General features: G+C 47.0%; 1 protein-coding gene across 3 annotated transcripts in view; it reads left to right on the top strand.

The window, feature by feature from the left end:
- Positions 1–7,122: 7,122 nt before the first annotated feature.
- Positions 7,123–21,219, top strand: part of LOC119161551 (uncharacterized) — a 341,964-nt gene continuing 327,867 nt past the window's right edge. Inside the window, exon 1 of one of the 3 annotated variants that reach the window (XM_075889401.1) lies at positions 7,123–7,445. The gene's annotated coding sequence lies outside the window, so the exon portion shown is untranslated. The remainder of the gene's footprint in view (positions 7,446–21,219) is intronic. The other 2 variants (XM_075889402.1, XM_075889400.1) reach the window with 2 other exon arrangements.

The raw sequence follows: 21,219 nt of genomic DNA, 5'->3' as shown, positions 1-21,219 counted from the left end.
TGAGAACTGGAACCCCTTCCACCAGTCAGGGCCGCTCGAAAGAAGGCCAATGCAATTTTTCACTCGGACAGCTGCCACAGGAGGCTCGTTGCCAGCACTCCGAGGCTCGAAAGCCCACGGTGTCCGCCATTAAGGTGTCACCGAACTCTCCAGACGGCGGTCCTCTCGACTTTGTTTTCTTTCTTTCTCGCTGGGTTCTCTATTTTTACGTTTTCTCTCTTGCCGTTAGTGTCTTAGTTCGTCCATGATTCAGTTTTCGACTCACAAATGTCGCCCTCTCGTATCTCCTTCTTTCGCTTTATTTGCCTTGCGTGCGTGTTTATACTATATATACATACAAAATGTACAGCTTTCTATGGGTGGCACCGCAAAGTTTGCGAACTTGAGTAGCCACTAGGACGGCATGCGTCTTTTTGCTGCATTTTCCGTATCGCGACACTTTAGTGCACCTGTGGTGAGCATAGTTGCGTTTGCCGGATTTCTGTGAAACATACGATGTTTTTTTTTTTTTAGTCATTGAAGAACCTAATCACTTCCAGTAAAGCCGTATAGGCTAGTCGGGTTGGTCTACAAAAAAAAGCATAAATGTGCTGAGAACAATTTTTTTTTGTCTAGTTGCTGTCCTCCCTGTTTGCCCAGCATGGCTTGATCGGCATGGTCACCAGCACGCGATGCGTCGGTATATCATATATTCTTGGTGAGCCCATCATAATTGATTGGCCAGTGTGATGCGAGGTCTATGCGTCCTAAATAATACGGAAGTGATTACATCCAATCTGCAATGTGCGCTGTGCCTTACAGGGGCCCTGCAGTACTTTTTGAGCATATTTAGAAAACGCTGCGAATTGGTAGTCGAGCATCCTGAGAACACGTCAGCAAAATATTGTAGCTCAGCACGTGGCATGGAACTTACATTTGCAATAAATTCTCCAAGTCAGCCGAAAATCGCTTTCTCCTCTCGTTAAATGACGCAACAGGCCTAAAAATCACTACGTCCCAGGCGAAACATCAGTCATTTGCTTATTCGAGCATGGCGTACTCTGTCTTGCGCGCGCAATAGACGTCAGAATCTGCCCGGGGGGCGCTGCGAAAAACGGCGCCACCAGCGCCCCCGTCACTGCGTCGGCGGTAATTGGGTAATGCACGTCCGCAAGTGAACGTGCATAGGCCCTCCTCGTTCGTTGGTGTTGAGGCGAGGTTTCCTGAAAATCAAGGACCTGGCAAGCTTCTCCCTTCAATTCAAGCTCGCTTCATAAAAGTAGGACGCTCATCAAAACGAAATGTGGGCAGAATGCAAAGTATGTCTAGTTTATTTCGGCGTGCTGCACCTGGCAATTTAGGTGCAAGAGAGCATTGCTTGACATCGAGTTTGAAGCAAGCACTAAACTAAGTGCATACACGAACAATCTATATGCGATCAGTGGTACGAAGCTCGCTTAATCCGGCACGAATGGCCCTAGTGATTTTCGCTTTGCATGCAGTTGCATTCTTGCTTGCAGTTGCTTGCAGTTACTTGCTGTGCAGTGAATTTTTTTTATTACGCATGCTCGATTGCTCTGTTGGCGGTTGACTTCCGTCACCGGAAGTATTCTGCAAATGGTGATGCATGCGTGTACACTTTCTCTGTGTACAACTAAAGTCCAAACCGATGCATCTGAGATAGCTCCGGTAATGCCGGAGACCAATGGCAAAAAAAAAAAAAACTGCTTGGGGTCGCGATCATTTTGCGATTTACCTGTATGACGCACGTGTTCGCATTTCTTAGTTAAAGCCGGCCCTTAGAGCCTTTAAAGCCCTACTGCGCGTAATGCAGTGTGGTGGCGATAACTTCAGATTATCGGTGGTCGCACCAGGCGATGTTTATCGCGGCCGGGCGTCACCTATTTACTGTTGCGCGTCGCACACCGCGGTCAGAGGGTCTGTTAAGCTTCATAATCGAAGTTACCATGGTTCTCCGTCAAGGCTACTTAAAACAATAGCAGGAGACCTGCATTATCACACTTACTTAAGCAAACAGCTGTGGAGAAGAACACGAGTATTCGCATACCCAACACGTTCGCAATGGCCTGTATTTAGCGCTCTCGCCATTCTGCTTTGCGACAGCTGCGGAAATTAGTAAAAGTAAAGTCAACTACGTCCGTGGCAATTTCCAAAGCAACAATAGAGAGTTTTAGTACTGCGGAATGGTGCTACGTACGCATCACGCAAGCGCCTTGCGTTACGTGGCGTCGTTTGCCACTAATCGGCTTTTAGTACGCCGTAGTACCCGTGTACGTAACGAGCGTGAAGCGTGTTGCGCCATCTGGTAGATCAAAATAGAAGCACGTGTTGTTGACAGCCAAATTGAGCCAATCCAAGTGTTATAGCCAGATTATGGCCATATTTTAAGCCACAGAGCCAGTCGGTACTTGCCTTCGATGCCGCCATTTCGCAAAACGAAGTCTCGCGCTTTCGCGAAATTGTTCGAGAGCGGCGCGATCCCCTCATACGTACGCACGCACGCATCTCATGCGTGCGTACGTAGCGGCTGCATACGTAACGCGATACGTGCGCGTTGCGGTCTGCGCATGCGCACTACACAAAACGTGGCGTCCTTACGTACGCAACGCCGCCACGTACGCAGCGTACGCAGTACTAAAACTCTCTAATAGCGCAGATTGGGGTCTTCTTTTCGTAGAACGCGGAGCGATTGCGTCTGCTCTTGTTTTCGCCATCGTTCAGGCGAGTGAACCAGCAAGCACTTCATGGCGGTTCGATGACGCGTCCGACTAGCGGAGAGGAATTCGTAGCTCTTTTTCTGAGTGTCCAATGCGCAAATGCATCTAATATTTAGCTCAGTCATTGTTTCGAAAGCTGTAGTTGCACCTGGTTGCGCAGCAAACTGTGCAAGGGAGGCGGGCTTTGCACTACTGAAAACTGCGTCGACAGGTGGCGCTGCGTGTCTGCAAAACTCCAGAGTCTGACGTCTATAACATCCGAAGAAAAAAAAAAAACACGGAAAGTGCTTGAGGCCATGGGGCACGCGTGACGTACTTTCTTCCCCAGTGCCATCCATTCCAGCTTTTCGTGCTTACACTGTAAATCTGTTTGCACCCGGAAGGGTGCTTTGCGTGTCTATAGAATATAACACCCTATAATAAGGCTGTCTTGACAAAAAAAAAAAAAAAAACCGTCCATTTCATGAGTGTTCTTGGTATTTCGGAACACTCGTGACATGGGTGTTTTGGTTTCTCAAAACACCCTTACTGTGTATACGGTGTTAAATGTAGACACGCAAAACACCCCAAAGGGTGCCAACTGGTTTAAGTGTATACCTTCCAGTGTGTTCCGGACGAGAGAAGAGATTATTCAATAGCACCGTGTGACAATTCTTTCTAACTCGGCTCGTAGTGGACAGATTCTAAATATTTTTTTGCGGTGATGAATTCGTGTGCCAATAAGCTCCTTTAGTGATTAGCGTTTCATGGCAACTTCTAAAAGTGTTCGCAGGCCCTTTAATGGTTACTCAGCTAAGAAAGTGTGTTCCCCACAACCTTTCACGTTACTGTAGAGTGCACCGCTGCCTGCTTCCCTCACATCCTAACCCGGACTCCAGAACAGTGGGAAGGCCCCGCCGCGGTGGTCTAGTGGCTAAGGTACTCGGCTGCTGACCCGCAGGGCGCGGGTTCGAATCCCGGCTGCGGCGGCTGCATTTCCGATGGAGGCGGAAATGTTGTAGGCCCGTGTGCTCAGATTTGGGTGCACGTTAAAGAACCCCAGGTGGTCGAAATTTCCGGAGCCCTCCACTACGGCGTCTCTCATAATCATATAGTGGTTTTGGGACGTTAAACCCCACATATCAATCAATCAGAACAGTGGGAAGGTACCCTCCCCGACGGTGTCCCCGTGGCCTGTCAGGGGATCGTCCCACGGGCCCATGCTATAGCGGAGGTTTTCGGAGAAGTACCGTAATAGGGGCCCTCCTCGATTTTTTTGCCCTTGAAAAAAGAAATGTCTCAATCATTGTCTTCGGCTAAGTTTCCTATCTCCACCGACAATGAGCCACGGTAGCATGGATGACCAATGACTACACTCTGCTGATGTAGCCAGGTAAAATAGACAGTGACCGCTCAACCCGCGCTACGCTAAAGATCGGGGCTCTGAGTGTTGAATCGGTTGATGTTGAGGCCTGTTTGAAACGCAGTATAATAGGATGGTGGTGTGCGTAGAAGCTTAAGGTGACATAGATGGTATTATCGCTGCGAACACCGCCTGACGCTCGCTTGATTCACTCTATCTAAAAACTTCACTCTATCTAAAAAGACTAAAAACGCAGTTTGAGGGAAAAAAAACACGGCTTACACAACTTCACATTTGAGATACGGAAGTGCCATGCTGTTTATGTTACGATATTTGGGTGGTGATTTCAGAAAGCAGCTCATATATACACAGGAAAAATGGTGATAAGTGGTTTTAAAGGTCCCCTTGTCTGCATAAGCTAAGTTTATAGCTACACTTCACGATTCGGGACAAGCACTGGCCAGTAATAATGTGCAGTCGACAGTATCACAACCAAGGCTCCCGCGCCTACGACATCGAGAAGCGTCGGGCAGCGTGGTCGACAGGTCTACACCTTCTTCCTCTGATTATCCGACGTCACCGAATGTGTATGCTTGTACAACGCTGCACAGTACTACGGGGGACCTGTGATCTTATCATGTTCCAGGCCACCGTATACACGCATCGCTAAAGCGGCTGTCGGGTATAGGATGAGTTGCGTCTGTTTGGCGCCAAAGGAGCGACGGTTGCTTCAGCTAGGACTCGAAAGAAACGAGTTGTTCAACGGTCAAGGCTTGAAACTCACAGCCGAGCACAATGGTAACCTCTTTTATTCTCTCAAGTTCGTGCCACATCCTTCTTTTTTTTTTACTGCTTTTTTTCTGCACAGTGATGCCCTCCATCCATCCCCCTCATTTCCGCGATTTTTTTCTTCTCTTTTGTAGCAGACGACAAGGAGTGCAACAGACGACACGAGTGACGAAAAACGGAAGGCCACCCGGCCCTTTTCAAACCGGCTGGGCCTCTCGCTTTTGATCGCGTTTCGCCCCTGCGTCTCGGCGCTGAAAGAACGCGGAATAAAGAGATGTCGGGTAAATTGTTCGTCTTGCTTCTTTGGTCCGTTTTCTTTCGTTCTGAAGGATCGCTGGTGGCGCTGCAGCATTGGGAGCATGCGATAGCAGGGTGCGCGAGTTGAACAATCACCGCCTCGTTTGACGAGTTGAGTTTCGCTTTCCTCTTTCTTTATTTCCTCATCGCAACAAGTTCTCGAGACATGTTACTCATGGTGATTCTTCCTTTATATATATATGGCTATCCGTCACTGGTAAACTTCTTGTAGACGCTGCCGCATCACTATGTTTTGGTCTAGCCACCAAATTCAAAGTATCTTTGCTGCCACTACATCGCATGCGCCTTGTCGTAACCACATTTATTGGAACTGGAACTTGGCTACGTTAAGCTTTCGATACGAGTTCAGCTTTTGTAAGCGATCATTCCTTTTTGCATCAGTGTTCAGGGATAAACCGAGATGTTTGTTAAACTGACAAAGGGAAACGAAAAAAAAAACAACAAAACAGCCTTTGCACAGAAGGCAACACCACTTCTGCGGAGCTTTCTACATGCGTATGACGATGGTAGAGCATGAGAAGTTTCAGAACCGCCTAATCTATCTATCTATCTATCTATCTATCTATCTATCTATCTATCTATCTATCTATCTATCTATCTATCTATCTATCTATCTATCTATCTATCTATCTATCTATCTATCTATCTATCTATCTATCTATCTATCTATCTATCTATCTATCTATCTATCTGATGATGATGATCCACGTGTTGTTGATCTGTAAAATAATAGACGGCTGGAGGTTCCCGTCACTCAAATCACTGTCCACTACGCTGGAATTCACGATATCATATCAATCTATAAGGCACGTGAAGCGGTAACCATTAGCGGACGTTGCTGGTGAAAACCGCGCTTTCGTGTGGTTTCATTGTGCGGTCTCCTTTTGAACTCCTCGAAAGCGCTAGAGATGGCGCCACTGGTAGGGTTTTACGTTTTTTTTATGTGTTTTGTAAGGTCCAGTGGTTTATTTTAGATAAAAAAGGTTAGCAAAGCGATTTTAGGTGCTTATGAAAGCACCAAAAATTATTCCTTTGTCATAGGAATTTATAAATCCACGGTGGAATATTGTAAGATTAATATCAAACCAACGATGAAAAGAAGAATTAACTTGTTCGAGTAATGATGGATTAGGGCTCTCACGCTTCCCATAGTGAAGGCATTCTACAAGATCTCAACGTGTTTTATTCTGCTGCATTATCAAAGAATCACTGTAAGCGTTATTTTCATTGGTGCGACTGAAATTGACGATCCTTACCTACGTAGCCTTGCCTCAGATATATCGAGAGAAACTGAGGACAGGGAGAGAACATGTTTGCGTTTCTACGGTAAAGTGCTCACGACTGCTGAGACGTCCTCTCGCACAATTTTTGGGCGACTCCTACGCGCGGTCAACGGTTCATGCAAGTACGCCGGAAACGCGTCGTCTGCAACGGCGCGCGTAGACAGACGACGCGCGTGCCGCTTGTTTCTCTCTCTTTCCGCAACCATTCTCGCTCTCTCTCTCCTTCGTTTTCACGAAAAAACGACTGCAGCGCCGCTCCTTGCTCCGCTATGGCGGTGTTCGCGCGCCAGACGCGAGTCGTATTCGAACGCACACAGATGCTTCTTGCATCTCCTGTGCAGCCGTGTTCGTCCGCGCTCTGACTCGCAGTCGTCGCGCGCCGGCGGAGCGAGTTGATTCTATTCTCTGAGCTTCTTGATACCCGTGAATGATCAACTAACTACGAAAGCATTGTATTTCGTGCTTGAATCTGCACGTCCGCGTTTTAGTGCGCGAATCGACCACACGTGCTTGTGAGGCGTGGTGGTGCTTTCCGAAGATCCTCGTGCGTTGGTGTTGTGTTTACGTTTTGCGGCAGCAACGTGACTTCGTCGGGGCCGCTTTCGCCAGAGTCCGAAGGAGCTTCGTTTACGATTGCGGATAACCTTTCTCCTGTCGTCGTGTTCGGAGCAAGCGATGGTGTTCTTGTGTGCAGTGATTCGAGGAGTGCGCGCTTGTTGCTAAGCGTGGTTGGTCGGCGCATCGTCTGCTACGAGCTGTCAACTGCGGCGGTGTTTGTCGTCTGCTCGCGGAGCATAGTCGCCGTAAAAGAGGTGCCCGTGTTTCCACTGTCCAAATGTGGAAGTGAGAAACGAGCCAAGGCGTCGTAAAAGACAAGAATGCGCGGAAACTTCAGGGAAGTGTCATCTTTCGCGAACCTTCGTGTTCGCCTGAGGATTACGATGTCGAATCGGTGCCGATTCCACGACATCGATTGAGGTTCGACGCAACTAAACGGTATGTGCTGTTATTACAATTTCCTTAGCTATGCTATCGCTCGCAGATACTGCGTGTACCATCTGCATTGTTTTTTTTTTTCGTCATACGGAAGAACATGATGAGTCCTTTTGTGTGGTTCTCAAGCAATCTTATCGTATAGAATGCTGTCGTAAGGAGTACTTTGTAGTACCATGAATGCCAACTTAAGCGATAAAGTAGTTACATAAACGGCGCACTAAACAAGTAAGAAGGCAAAATACAAAGAGTTTTGTGGCTGCAAATCGCGATTAGATCCTGCGAGATAACAAATTTGTCACGGGTGAACGAATAGACGAAGTGAAGTGGATTCAGCCAAGTCTTTTTAGGAAAAAGGGTGTTGATTATCTCGTTTGATGCATAATTTGATTCGTTTTGTCATCTCTGCTTCAATCGAGAGACAAGTACTACAGTGCATAAGAGTACCGTATGCCAGTTAATTATAGTTGATACCATGAATCGTACCCACCCACACTTTTGGGCCTTGTCTGACAGGACTTTCGTTTCTAATCTTTCCCGTTTGAAATTAGCTAAATAAGTTGGTAAGTTCATCTGCTGTTTTAAAGTCACTAATGCCGTTATCTGACTTTAGTAAGTTGTACAGACGGTTTCAGATAAATGGTTATCTGTTTTACGAAGAGCACTGGGTTACGATTCGTAAACAACGTAGGCAAGCTCACTTATGTAATAACGAAAAAAAAAATCGACAAATTCCAAGTACCTTGGTTATGATGATAGATCGATATGTAACGTTTAACGTCCCAAAACCACCATTTACTGATTGTGAGAGACGTCGTAGCGGTGGGCTACGGAAATTTCGACCACCTAAGGTTCTTTAACGGGCAGCCAAATCTGAGCACACGGGCCTACAGCATTTCCGCCTCCATCGAAAATGCAGCCGCCACAGCCGGGATTTGATACCGCGACCTGCGAGTCAGCAGCCGAGTACCTTAGCCACAAGACCACCGCGGCGGGGCCCCTTGGCAATCGATGCTATATGGGATGCATGCGGAGGAAAGGTGACTACGTTGTAATTTTTTTTTTTTTTGTTATTCAGTGGTACGCTGCGGAACATTGCACAGTACACGTTTTTACCATGTCGCCTCCATCGTTAGGCGGGCGCATCGGCCGGAATTGAACCAATGACATTCATCCTTGACGTCGACCAAGAGTGTTCCGACACAGCTGTGGCGACGTTAAAAGCTAGTGTACATTGAGAACGAAATATTGCGACTGTGAAAAAGTCACTCGTTTAACCTTCCTTTTTTGAAATTTGTGTTGTTCTAAGCAGTGATTTCCAACCGTGGAAAACAATACGTCACTCAAGTGAACGTACCGCAAGGGTCATTATCACCAACTCGACTTTCACAACTCCACTCTCATAGCTTCCAAAAGAACAAAAAATGAGACATACTTGTTGTTGAATAACACAAACGAAGGTCAAAGTTTTCTTTTTCTATTATTTTTTCTCTTGTCTCTCGAAATTCGAGCACTAACTTCAGCGTAAATGCGTCGAACGTGACGTCACAGAAATACGCTGAAGTGAATTTCAGTGTGCTCTCTCAAGTTTAGGCCGAGCGGCAACACGATAGTTTGTCAGAACCGGCTACGGCGACTCTTTGGTTCTTTTGAATCTATCGCGGTCTCGTCTTTAGAACTGAACGAGAAAACACGAGAATGCGCTATCATATATTTTTTTTCATTGTGGTCGCTGTCAGCTGTTGCCGGAAATTGGATGCGGCGTCACCATGGCTGCTCTTCAGTTCTTGCCGTCTTTACTGGCTTGCCTCCTCTATAGTCAAGAGCGTGCACTTCGTCGATGATGATGCATTATTCTATGTGCGTGACACACACAAAACAAAGAATAAAAAATAAAACTTAGTAGAGGTGAGACATGTAGGGAAGAGTATAACGTTTCCTAATATACACCAGAGGGAACTCTGACGCTATAGTGTCTATGGGAGTTGCAACGTACGGCGCTTCAGCGAGCAAATGGGAATGATGGGTAGTACACGTATTTGTCTAATATTAGTACTTCTGGCCTGCTTCTAGCTCCGTGTGTGTTCGTGTGGCTTGGAGCTGTTTTCTCGCGAGACGAAAAATCAGCAAATGTCCAGCGGTTGCGCTTCACCACCTTATTCTTTTATGCTTACCATTTCGAGTCGGGTCACATTCAAAAAGGTTAGTTCTTTTCTTCCAAACGAAACCGTAACCAGCAATAAACGAAGCCGCGAGTATGGACTAGGCAAATTTGTGTACTACCCATCATTCCCCTGCCCCGCCGCGGTGGTCTAGTGGCTAAGGTACTCGGCTGCTGACCCGCAGGTCGCGGGTTCGAATCCCGGCTGCGGCGGCTGCATTTCCGATGGAGGCGGAAATGTTGTATGCCCGTGTGCTCAGATTTGGGTGCACGTTAAAGAATCCCAGGTGGTCGAAATTTCCGGAGCCCTCCACTACGGCGTCTCTCATAATCATATAGTGGTTTTGGGACGTTAAACCCAACAAATCAATCAACCCATCATTCCCATGGTCGCTCAACGATCGCAGTGTCAGAGTACCCTCTAGTTAACTTTAGGGAACTCTATGGAGAAGGGCTGCGCTTCGCCGATGACATTGCATTGCTGAGTAACTCATGATTACGGAGTTAGACAAGGAGAGCAGAAAGTTGGGTCTTAAAATTAATCTGCAGAAAATGAAAGCAATGCACAACAACCTCGGAAGAGAGCAGCGCTTCGAGGTAGGTAATAGCGCACTTCAAGTTGTAGAAGACTATGTCTACTTAGGGCAGGTGATAACCGTGGAGCCGAACCACGAGATTGAAGTAACTAGAAGAATAGGAATGGGGTGGAGCACATTTGGCAAGCACCCTGAAATTATGACAGGTAGATTGCCACTATCCCTCAAGAGGAAGGTATAAAACAGCTGTATCTTGCCGGTACTTATCTACGGAGCAGAAACCTGAAGGTTCAGCATAAATTGTGGACGACGTAGCGAGCAATGGAAAGAAAAATGGTAGGTGAAACCTTAAGAGACAAGAAGAGAGCAGAGTTGATTAGGGAATAAACAGGGGTTAAGGATACCATAGTTGAAATCGAGAAGAGGAAATGGGCCGGGCATGTAGCGCGTAGACAGGATAACCGCTGGTCATTAAGGGTAACTAACTGGATTCCCAGAGAAGGCAAGCGGGTTAGGGGGAGACAGAAGGTTAGGTGGGCAGATGAGATTAAGAAGTTTGCGGGTATAAATTGGCAGCAGTAAGCACAAGACCGAAAGGACTTGTTTTTGGGCTAGTTAGTGCAGAAGACTGAGGCGCAAAAAACATAACGTGAAGCAGGAAGAGCAGGAGAGAAGACAGTGGCGTTGTTCTGTCTTCTCTACTGTTCTTCCTGCTTCACGTTATGTTTTTTGCGCCTTGGTCTTCTGCACATGACCGGGTTATCTGGCGGAACATGGGAGAGGCCTTGGTACTGCAGTGGACGTAGTCAGGCTGATGATGATGGAGAAGGGTGTTTCAGCTCCACTTACGTCGTCGGCTTTTTGAGAACTATAGCCTCCGAGATGGCGGGCGCCGCGCGTCCGCCATTTCGGAGGCCATGGTTGGACTAAATATTACCATCCTCATGTTCAGCGGACCGCTAGAGAATAGTAGGATTTGGCCACTGCGGCGCATACCCGTTCTTATGATTGACCGTCGCTACGTGACACACCGTAACGACAGGAGACGCAGACAAGCTTAGCACCTAGAAGGCTTCACACCTAAAATGCGTATTCATGTCACTACCGTGTCGCAATGTATACGTGACACAAGCGCCACGCAGCCAATCGTCTCGTACGACTGTCCGTTGTGATTGCACTGTGCACCGTGAAAAAAATCGTTTACACGTTATTAATACGATTAGTCAATTATGCATCTTAGTTCGTCATACACGTATTTGCATGTTCATTTCAGTGTTTTAGTTCAAGGAATATAATAACCCGATCTGTCACAGGCGATGTTTAATGATTCTGCATTCTGACAGAAAGAGAGAGAGAGAGGTAGCAACACCTATAGAGCTGGCTGATTTGACCGCCGTGGTGGTAAAGTGTTTACGGTGCATAACTGTCGACCTTAATGAAGGTTGCGGGTTCGATCCTATAGCCGTGGCTGTCGCATTTGGTGGAGCCGAAATGCTAGAGGCCCGTGTAGTACTGTGCGATGTCGGGACACGGTAACAAAACACCAGGTGGTAGAAATTTCCTAAGCTTTCCGCAGCAGCATTCCTTGTGATCATTACTGTGGTTGTGGGTCACAAAAAAACTGATATTTATTTTCGAAAGAATGTAAAAGAGAGCGGTGTATTTCCGATTACGTTCTACCATGCAACTGCTGGTTGTTCAATAGTTGCCTACAACACAGTGCACTACCATTAGTGTTGGCAAACTGTAATAATACTCAGTCCAAATGCGCGAGAGGGAGACAGGAAGTTAGGTGGGCCGATGAGATCAAGAAGTTTGCCGGTGTAACGTGGCCCCAGCAAGCACAGGACAGGGTTGATCGGCGGAACACGCGAGATGTCTTTGCCCTATACAGTATACGTAGTCAGGCTGATGATGATCACGGATCGCGATGAAGTAAACACATTCCAATCTTTCGTTATCATCCGCTTCGCGTTTACCTTTGAAAACGGAAAGCCCGAAACGGGCTCTCTTATCCTAGGACTCGTCAGCGAACTGATTGCTCTTTCATTGTCAGATAGCCTTGTGGGGTAGAGGCGGAAATGCTGTAGGCCCGTGTGCTCAGATTTGAGCGCACGTTAAAGAAGCCCAGGTGGGTGGTCTAAATCTCCGGAGCCCTTCATAACGGCGTCTTACATAATCATATGTTGGTTTTGGGATGTTGGTCCTACGCCACCTTCTGACGCCGGTCCCCGACGACAGCGTAGCTTTGGCTGAATGGATTAGCCTTTCTCCATCTCCTGTTGCTGACAAGAACTCTCGCCAGTGGTGCCCCGTCCTCGGACTCCTGCGACCGTGTTTCATTTTTCCTATCTTCTCTTTACTTCCGTCGTCGCTCGCTGTCCCTGCGCATCTCTTTCTTTCTATATATACCTTTATTCCTATCCTTTTAATCCCTCCTTACCCCCATCCCATGTGAGCTATATACTGTTGAGGTGTCGCACCAGATGCAGACAGTTACGGGGCTCATTTTTCTCTTCTTTTCCCTGTTATAACCACATAAAAAAAGCATTAAACCCCACCTATCAATCATCAGCTTTGTGGAGTAAGCGAGTGAGAGAGAGAGAGTGCGCGGCCCTGCGCGCATACCTCTATTTCACTTTTCGCATTCCTCTGTCGGTGCGGACGCACGCTGCATGTGCTCTAGTGCGAGATCGTCGCGCGGCAGCGCTGGGAACGTGTCAACAAACTCGAGTGGCATGTGCCGATGGCGTCGCTGCGTACGTGGCGTCCGTTATCGGCGGGCGCTTATATCGGCTTCCTCTTATCTCTCGCGGTTGCACTCGAAGAGACAGACTCCCCCCCGATTACGGTTGTTCGGGCAATGCATGTGATTGCGTCTGACAGACGATACGAGATGTGGAGTATTATGCTGAGTCTTATATAGACTACTTTACGTAAGACACACGGGGGCCGCCACCTTCACCGGTTAAACGAATGTTTTTTCTGTTTTAGGATACTGAGTCCGTAATCGATTAACAGGAAACGCGTTTTCCGCCAACCCAACCGCTTTCATTTGTACATGTTCAGCGCAGTCCTGATCATTTACTTGTTCAAGATGTAAAAAGGAGAGAATCGAACCCCAATGTGGTAGCTTCGAAAGCAATCAGCGGTACTAAACAACCTTATTAAGGAAGCTGTTCCCTGGTGGCGAGGGCTGTCAGGCCATGTCTGGTCGCCACCTCGTAAGAGCGTTTGATGGCCTGGAGCTGGGCGTCCAGGCTTGTGGTCGTGAGGATTCTCTCCCAGGCCTCACATGAAGGAGACTGTCCTAGGAGGTCTGGTGGGGGGGGGGGGGGGGGGGGACCTTACTGCATCCCCAGATGATTTTGGTCCAAGGTTGCAGTATGTGTCTTGCAAAGACTGCACGTAGATGTGAATAAGGCTGGGTGTATGTGTCTGTATACGCACGCGGAAGGGAATGAATTTCTTTGAAGCCACCGCCCAGTGATTTGTCGTACAGTGGTTTTAATCGAGTTCGGTCGCTGGTCCGGCTTTAACTCGCCCTGGATCGAACTCTGGTACGTGGTCAGTCGAAATGTTGCTCGATCTTGATCGAGACAAGTGTGGTCAGTGCATCGCGATGGAGCTTCTTCAAAGCGATCTGGCTGATGTCAGCGTTCCTACTGTGGCTGCATTGTGCACTAAAAACAGAAAGGAAAAAAAAAAACGTATGCTTAACAAATGAAAAAAAAAACGTGTAAAAATACTTTTGACGAGCAAGAGTATGTATATACTTTTGCTGGTTAACCGCAAGTACTTTATCTCGATTATTGCAAATACTATGAATATTAACAGTTCAATGTCCTTCGTATGCAGAAACTCCGATAAAATTTTCCACGACGATCATGTTCCTTACCTTAGAGAATCGACAAAAACGTGTCTTTGTACGGGAAAGCAAACTGAATGCGAAACACTCTAGAAGTGTATGACGTCACGTAAAAGAGTAAATGCTGTTGTATGGAGCATTTTTTGCAAATTTTCTGTGGAATGGACGGTGGTGGCTGTGGACGGAGCTGACATTTTTTTTTGTTGTAACCTAAGACGTCACGTAACTTAGTAGTGACATTCCACGCTGGCATCGCAGATTCAATCGTCACAGACTCGAGATTGCGCTGTGATTACGGCATTGTTTACGCGGTCGTCAAGTGCCGTCGATATTCGTCCCACTAGGTGGAGCCCCGCACGGCGTGCACTTGCTCTTCGAGAAATCGCACCTGCGAGGCCGAGTGAGTGGCAGCTGCTGCTTTAGCTTCGACGCCGTCTGCTTCCCTTCGCCGGTTTCGACGACGTCTGCTAGCGGGTGACGTGTACGCGACGCGCGTCGCTCATCAGATGTCATACACGCTCGACCGTTCGCAGCACCTGTTTCTCTCACTTTTTCTTTCTTTGGCAGCGCGGCTGTCAATAAAACGCTTAAGGTTACGGGGAGATAGCATTATGAGAAGCAATGAAAAAAATAAGAGAAATGACCACTCTAAACTGCGCAGTGTACAGTGGCGATCTAAATTTTTAGAGGCTATGGGAGTGCGTGCCGAACTAAGGCCCGAACAGCACCGCGGCGCCTTCTCGTGGCTACCAGAGAAGCTCGAGAACGAGCACTGCGCACGCGCATCCTTTTCGACCTGCCAGCCTGCGCTTTCGCTCCTTTCAACTGCGCGTGCACCGGAACGCCAGGAAAATCGCTAGGTGTCACTTTTGCTGTCGCTACGGAAGCACTGAGTGATCGTGGCAACGATATGTAACTTGTGGCAGTGCTCGGTGCGCGCCATCTGTTTTCTTTCTCTCTTGTTCGACTTGTGCGGCAACCGATAGTTTTACAGGTGGATCGCGTGTCTTGGTACTGTCTGCACTCTAGTGTGTGCAGACCAATACTTCGGAGCTCGCTGACGCTTCCGTGTGGCTGCTTCTTCTGCCACCGCGGGAAAGAAACGTGGAACAGCGAGTGTCTTGATCCAGCGCGCCAAGCTGACGTCACGGCACCGAAGTTCCCCACGTCGGCTCTAGAAAGCGTGCCGCACGTGCTCCCCGCTGCGGTGAAACACACCGAATCCCCGGCGCCCTTTGCCGCGCATATCCCCAATTTCCCCAAGTTTGCCGCCAGAGCCGCAGCGCGGCGTCGTCGCCGCTCCGCTAACTTGAGCTTTGGTTCCCTATATGTACTACATGTACTTGAGTGACTATCGAATTATCGATGGTAACCAAAGAAACATAGATAGTTCTGTTGATAGAAAGTTTGATAATGTAGTATCGATAGTACAAGAACAACCACGCGAACTCGTTGCAGCATAATCTTCGTGTGGTCGGTGAGGAAGCAGTAGGAGAAGGCTGAAGGGTGACATAGCTTACTTACATGCTTGCGTTCTGTCACCATAATGTTTCACTGACACATAATAGAGGGAGAGAGTACAACTTCATTAAGAGTGTTGCAGTGCAGACGTTGAGGTTGCCCCGTGCTACCTGGGTACCCACGATGAGACCGGCAGGTCGAACCGTTCATCTGTAACGGAAAGGCAGCCGTTACATATGGTGGAATCACGTGGCATCAAAACTGTAAGGCACTCTCTGATTAAAAAAATGAATATGAAGGAGTAATTGTAGAGATTTTGAATCCCAACTTGAAAAATCTAGAATGAGTTTGTTAGTTCTAAGATGTAACGGATTGCTTTTGAATGTGAACTTTTCTATGCAGGTGACCTTCGTTACGAAAATAACATTTCTTTTACATAAATATTCATCGTAGATGAACTGAGTATTTCTGACCGCTATCGTGAATATTTTGGCAGTATAATCCAGCCAGATAAAGCATAATTATTCTTAGCACTATCAGGGGTATTACTTGTAATAATGCGACCTATGGTATTGTCGTTTTCACTATCTGTAGTACTATAAATAGTTTATTGATATGTGTACTGCCACTATAGTATGTGTACTGTCACTATATTTAAAAAAAAATCCATCGTCGCTATCAATTGTCCATTTGCGATAGTATTGCAACACTAGTAGAAGATGCCTCTTTAATTTAGCCCCTCATCAAATAAAGCGGAGAGAACTTGTTCTATCTCTTTCATTTTTTTTTTGTTCTGTCAGCCATTTTCGTTCGGCTCTTCGTTTTCCTTGGCAATGGCCAACCATATGCTGGTGACCGCTAATGCACAGCGTCTCAAGGAAGGGGGGACTTTCCGCCTTCCTGTCCGCGTCCAGCGGCGCATACACATACGCTTTTTTCTATTTTTTTATTCACACGTTTGTTTGACCGAACGAGCGGGCGACGCCGAACAGTTTCTCACGGTACGCGATACGCCCTCGGGGGTTTGGCCCGCGCAGGGCTGGGACACAGAACAGACCTGTCCACTACGTCGTCGTTGCGTTGTACGCGGCAGTCGTATGCGTACACGTAATATACGCATGTACGCGTGCGACTTGTGAAAGAGAGGAGCGTAGTTCGGTGATCCCTGGACTGATAGAGAGGTAGAGAGAGACAGAGAAAGATGTACGTGGTACACCGCCAGCATAAGACATGCTGAATGAATGGGGAGAAGGAGTAATTAATGTGTCTAGTATATGAAAGAGATGCAAAAGAAAGAAATAGAGAGAAAGGGTATGAGTGTGGGACGCGGTTGTAATAGGTACACCGCAGGCTGAATGGATAGGTAGAAAAAGTGATTCATGAGTGTTTCATCAGAAAGAGAAAAAGAAAGACGGGAAGGAAGAAAGAAAGACAAACATGAAGGAAGGAAAGAAGGAAGAAAGAAACGAGTCATGTGGCGTGTTCCGCATATATACGGAATTAACTTGAGTGGAATCTGTCTGGTGTTAATGGAAATAAAGGGTTTTCTCTGACAGAAAATCGGTGTGGTAGGAGAAAATGCTTATGAGAAAAGAAAAGAAAACAAAGCAGATATAACAAAAAAAAAAAGAAAGATTGCGAGGAGACTGTATGATTTGCCGTAAAAGTACGCAACTATTATTAATCGTGCAGCGGCGGGACATATCTCTTGGAAGCTTGCCCGGTGGTTACGTTAATAATGAACTCGTGCTGGACTTTGAAAATGGGGAGACCAAAGTTAGCGTTTTATTTTCTGATCGGTCGCTCGTCATAATATAACAGAGGAGTGAGACAAGTTTGTATCAAAAGACATTTCTCAATCAGTGAAAGCTTTCTTTACCTTTTTATTTTTTTGTGTTACCTTTCATTGCGCTTTGTTGCGTCCCATTGTGGCATCGTGATACGGTCCATTGCATTCAACTCCAGAAACCATTCAAAATGACGTAGTCGCGTGCCTTCTCGTCATATCCCTCAAATTTCTCGTTTCTAGTAGGTCTCATAATCGTTCCTAAAGAAAAAAAACAATGAGTAGTATTATATTAATAAATTGCACTCCGAGAACTCTAATGTCCTAAGTTTCGCTGTCATAAGTTTATTATTAGCGGAGATAATAAACATTGACGTCTCCATTTTTTGAATTTCGCGCCGTACTCTCCGTGCGTAACGTAAGAAATGCTACAATGTATTTTTCGTATTTTCGCTTCATTGGTTCGATGAAATTTTCTAGGACTTTTGTGGGCTAAGTCTATGGCACCCACGGATTACAGTGTACTTCAATCTTATCGATTACATGCTACGTAGGACTTAGTAGTAGACGCCGTCAAACATTTATGACGTCACAGTGCTCGGTGCGGGAATCACAAGGTGGCGTCTCCAGCCGAGGTTTCTCTTGGCGCGTTTTCTCGTTCACCAAGCGCCGTGTCGTCGTAAGGGTGGTGTTTTACGCAAAAAGGCGTTTTGCTTTTAGGGGCGAAGCTCCTTGTTTAGAAAAAGTTTATTTACAGCATGTACAGAACACAAAGGCTTCATACCATTCCAGTAACAGGGCACATACACTTCTGCACATCTATATTTCACGACTAACATCACAACGTTACAGTGAAGACATTTGCTCTAACATACATGATTATGTTGGCATACATGTACACAAAAATTCAATGTGATATCACGATACAAGGGTATAACGATACAATAGATCCAAATGAAACATAATTTGTAACAAATCCTTATGGCGTGGCTTGGGCGTCCCTCGTATGTAACCACCAGTGGCACATACCCGAAATAGGTATAACACTTGATCTCCAAGGTGGTGCCAGTGAGAGATTTATTCTGTGCGTTGTTTAACAATAAAAAATAGTGCTCAATGTACATGCCAATGGCTGCTCATGGGGAATGAGAGACATGAGCATTCGGCTTTTAGTCAACGCGCACGCTGCGATCCCCATTAGCAGTCATTGGCATGTACATTGAGCACTATCGGACAAGAAAGGGTTGCTACATTATACTCGCTGGGTGTAACCACCTTAGTTTTAGAAAGGTTTAGCGAGCGTCGAGCCGCAGGGCCATGAATACAATGAACTAGTATATACCACAAATGAACTCAAGGTGGTTAAAAATGAGAAGTAGATACGAAGCGCAAGCCGTAAGAAAGTAAAAGCCGAATTCTCCTGTCTCTCATTTCTCATTAGCAGCCATTGGCATGTAAATTGAGCCCTATCTGACAGGGAAAGGTTGCTACGTTATACTCGCTGGGCGTAACCTCCTTGGTTTTCGAAAGGTTTAGCGAGCGTTTGGTCGCAGTGCCATGAATACAGTGAACTAGAATATACCATGAACTCGAGGTGGTTAAAGGTGGGAAGTGGACCCAAAGCGCAGACCGTAAGAAAGTGTGCGTGTGCCACCTCTCGTTTAGTCCTTGGAATGTCCGCTGGATGGCGGTGCTTCTATATGGGGAATATATGATAAAAAGATGCGAGATGGTGGGACTTGGAGTGTTGAATAGATGAACGAACGGACACAGAAACAGATGCATGAATGGACGCATGAACGGACGCAGGGGCGGATGCACGAAAGAACGCAGGGACGGGCGCACAAACAGACGCATGGACGGTCACACAGACGGACGCATGGACGGACGAATGCTTCGCCCCACTCTCCATCATTCACTCCGTGGATATGCTGCCATTTTTTTAGTGTCCCTTTAAATGGCGTGAGTACGAGGCGGGGAGGAGATGCTATGCAGGGCAGTGCGCTCTTACGGGCATATTCTGGGTAAGAACACACACATCTATGTACACATCTAAGGTTTTCATGTATATCTGAAGTACACTTATATCAGGGTAAGTGCATGCACGTCACTGTCAAAAGTTGACAAAATCACAAGAAACATGAAAAAACAAAACAAAAGAAAGCTGAATGATTCTCGCTGTTCGGGCAACCGGCTTTAAAGAGAAATTTTCGCTCTGCCTTAACTCGCGCCAATAACGTGTACTCTGCTGCTCGACCGATTACAGTCACTAATTACTGAGAAATTCCAAGTTTTCTCAGACTCGCGGTCCCTAATCGTTTGACGTTGACTGTACAAGTCAAGAGAACGACGAATAAAGCCGCGACTCTGACAGTGTTTCCTCATGCATGGCGCAACTTTTACGTTTGGTTGATTGATTGATATGTGGGGTTTAACGTCCCAAAACCACCGTTTGATTATGAGAGACGCCGTAGTGGAGGGCTCCGCAAATTTCGACCACCTGGGGTTCTTCAACGTGCACCCAAATCTGAGCACACGGGCCTACAACATTTCCGCCTCCATCGGAAATGCAGCCGCCGCCGTCGGGAATCGATCCCGCAACCTGCGGGTCAGCAGCCGAGTACCTTAGCCACTAGACCACCACGGCGGGGCAACTTCTATACGTTTCATCGCCACGCACAATAAATTGAAAAAAAAAAAAACAACTAAAACAAAATGTATCAGTGAAGCTCTCCTCGCCCCCTCTTCTCGAGCGTGTACTACTATAGCCTTGCTACGTTAGACCGATGAAACGGGCTTCAATAAAGAAAGAAAAAACAACGAAGGTTAATGCTTCCCTCGTTCCGCAACCTAACCCACGGTTCGTCTCCCAAGGGTCACGCGTGCAGGTGGCGTGCTCTGCCGACCTTGCGATTCAGGTTACACTGCCATAACGTAAACTCCTCGCGAGACAGGCGAGCTCGAACAAAGCGAGACGGAACCCCATTTAGAACGAACGTCGGCGGTTTCGTGGAATAATCATTCGCGCGACCGGAGCTTCAAAAAGGAGTTCCCGTTATGACGGTACTTCAAACATCACCTTGTTTCCGTCATCTTTAAAGACTTTATGAGTACTTCTTTGCCGTTTGTGTTGTTGTTGTTTTCTTTCTTCATCGCTTCTTTTGCGTCCACGTGCATAGCACAACTGTGTACTTCGTCCGACCCAGAAAAATAAGATATATATATAAAAGTAAAAGAAAAGCACTTGACGGAACACTATGGCACCGAATTGGTTCGCTCGTACACACACAAACCCTCAGGGCACCCCCCCCCCCCCCCCCGTGATCTTTCTTTATCTTCTATTCGGTGGTTTGGCGCCAATTGCGGAAAGAAGGCGCACTCTCACGAGAGGAAGTACCGCTTTCATGACGGCGCACTTCGGTGCTAGCTGTTTTGCCGCCCGCCAGTCGGAATAAGGAAGCAACAACAAAAAGAATTGATTATTCTATCCACCACAAAGCTTGCGCAACTGCGGGTGTCCCTCGCTTCTTCCTGTTCCATCAATTTTACTCGATTACCGTTTTCTTCCGCCTCGGCCGCATATGTAGGGCTTTATTTGCTTCATTTCTGTCAACCGGGGTGAGAGAAGTGAAGTTATGGGCCGAAGTGGCGAGTGCGCGCGCGATGTTTTATTATATATGTGCGCGTACGAGGCGCCGGCTCCCGAGTCACTTTAGTACGGCGCAGCGTGCTCATAGCTGTTGCGAAACTGGAGAGCTGATGAATCGCTGAGGTAAGCCTGCCCGTCGCGATGTGTAGTGACGCGATGGAAAATATCCTGCAAACCCGAAGAACGTGCTGGAATCCTCCGGGAAGTGGTTGATCGTTGCACATGATTAAACGATCACACAGTCTATAGAATTACGTTTATTAGTAATGCGTGCGACGGGTGACACTCTGTCACGACGACTTCTGGTCAAGCGCTT

Source organism: Rhipicephalus microplus, chromosome 3 (assembly GCF_043290135.1).
Source record: "Rhipicephalus microplus isolate Deutch F79 chromosome 3, USDA_Rmic, whole genome shotgun sequence".
In the NCBI taxonomy this organism is placed as follows: Eukaryota; Metazoa; Arthropoda; class Arachnida; order Ixodida; family Ixodidae; genus Rhipicephalus; species Rhipicephalus microplus.
This window is presented reverse-complemented; position numbering and strand designations above follow the sequence as displayed.